The 2,169-nt window shown below is 34.8% G+C and overlaps 1 protein-coding gene across 2 annotated transcripts in view; it reads left to right on the forward strand.

The window, feature by feature from the left end:
- The first annotated feature begins 268 nt into the window (after positions 1 to 268).
- The window catches only part of nmu (neuromedin U), an 8,712-nt gene continuing 6,811 nt past the window's right edge, over positions 269 to 2,169 (forward strand). Inside the window, exon 1 of one of the 2 annotated variants that reach the window (XM_036211690.1) lies at positions 269 to 883. The gene's annotated coding sequence lies outside the window, so the exon portion shown is untranslated. The remainder of the gene's footprint in view (positions 884 to 2,169) is intronic. The other variant, XM_036211689.1, reaches the window with a different exon arrangement.

The following is a 2,169-nucleotide window of genomic DNA, read 5'->3' on the forward strand; positions in this document are numbered from 1 at the left end:
ACGATGTTAAAGAAACTGACACCAAAGTAAATATAAAAGGATTACCTAAAGATGAAAGCAATAATCTACCTAATATCTGGATAAAATCATCTTAGCAGTGAGAATAAAAACTCTGAGGTGTTGGTTAGGATTTTATCATTTCACTTTAAAACTGAACACAGAATTACAGCAGAGAATAACACAAAAGAGAATAAAATAATCAACTGGTTTCTGTTTGCAAAAGAGATAAAGAACAACAACAGAGGCTGCTGAGCATCAGGTTCTTCAGATCAACTCTCTTCTGGGTCCACCTTGGCTTGAGGATTGAGAACTGTGAAGCCTTTAATCTGAGCCGTTGCTTTGAAGTTGATTTTTAATTTTAACAGTTAGAACTCAAGGGTTTATGAAATCCAATTAGACAGGACTATAGAAATGCCAATCAACTTTATGATAACAGAAGTCTTGAAAGGCCATGACATTTCAGACATCTCCACAGTAAAAGGGACCAAAGGAAGAGTCCTCAGGAGCTTTGGGAAGACAGCAACAACAGTTATGGCAGCAAACAAAGCCAGTGAAACCTCAGAGGGGATTAAATTAATGCAAGCAGTGTGCAAATGTATTTATTTGTTTGTGCATTTACACCACTTTCCTGCTGACTTTCAGAGTTTGGTCTTAACTGGAGACTGAGAGATTAGTGTAGGAGGACGCCAGGGTGGAGATGAACAAGTTGATGTTTTGATTTTCCCAATAGTCATGGCAAAAATCAAACAAAGAGGAAGTCTTGAGTGTCTCTTTTCTCCGCAGATACGTCTCAAAACAATGTTTGGATTTTCAAAAACAAAACATGACAATATACTCGCATTTAATGAAGGCAGTCGTTCAAAACGACGAAGAAACCTCACAGGTGGGACAAAGAATGGTTTTCATTTCTCTGCTTTCTGAATCTGTAGAAACATCTCAATGAGGTCAATAAATCTTCAGCAGCATCTGTGTTACTTCTTATTTCCACAAGTGCTTCTTCACTTTTCATTTTCATCTGTACTGTACTCCCCAAAACAATGAAGCCAGTTGGAACTGAACTGAAGTGTCTATTTGCATGTAATTTTCAAGAAACGTGCAGCCAGAGCTGAACTTTTTTCTTGGTCACATGGATGCAGAGGAAGAGGGTTCAAGTTTATGGTTACGGTTAGAGTTAAACAACCAAATGCTTCCTGAACGCGGCTGTGTCTGCAGCTCACCGCTCTATGGGATGCCGTTTGTAAACCTGCAAAGTAAAATTTTGACATAAATGTTATAGGATATTTAGCGTGTTTTAGGAGAGAAAAAAAAACTGGACTCATTATTTAAATGCGTATTTTTACTTTTTAAATGTGTGTATTTCTAAAAGTTACATTTACTAACTAAATATTTAGTTAGCAAGCTTAATATATGATTTAGAATCACATATTGAGCTTAAAAACTAAATATTTATTTTATGAAATTAAATATTTAGCTTGCATAATACATTTTTATATCTAATCTAAATACTTATTTTCCAAACTGAATATTTAAGTTTTGTAAGTAAATATTTAGTTCTCTTACTAAATATTTAGTTTAAAACTAAATTTTTAGCTTGGATCTAAACGTTAGGTTTTTAGCTAGTATTTTATTTAAAAACTAATTCAAAAAAGTATTTAGTTAAAAATTAAATATATAGTTTGTTATTTAAATATTTAGCTAGCAAGCTAAATTCTCAATTTTATGCTAAATCTTTGATTACATATTCAGCTTGCAAACTTAATGTTTAATTTCATGAAATTAAATATTTGGTTTGCACAATAAATATTAAGATCTAATCTAAATAGTTATTTTCCAAACTAAATATATACGTTCTGTAATGAGGGCATCAGAGAGTGGTCAGGGTCCAGCGAGGGTCGGGGCAGGCGGCAAACAATCAGAGTCAAAGACAAAGCTGAAGATCAGGTCAGGACGAGAATGCAGAGCGGCACAAACAAGACTAAACATTGCTGGGAGTGATTGCAAATGAAAACAGCCGTGGGGCTGATGGGAGATGTAGTGTTGGAGACCCAGGAAGTGCTAGTACTCAGGAAACAGATTCTGCTGATAGGGGAGACATGGGACCGATTCATGGCACACACCTATTAACTTGTCTGATGCTAAATTATTGGCAAAAGCAAAAAAAAAAAAAAA

The sequence above is a fragment of the Oryzias melastigma genome, linkage group LG4 (genome assembly GCF_002922805.2).
Source record: "Oryzias melastigma strain HK-1 linkage group LG4, ASM292280v2, whole genome shotgun sequence".
Taxonomy (NCBI): domain Eukaryota; kingdom Metazoa; phylum Chordata; class Actinopteri; order Beloniformes; family Adrianichthyidae; genus Oryzias; species Oryzias melastigma.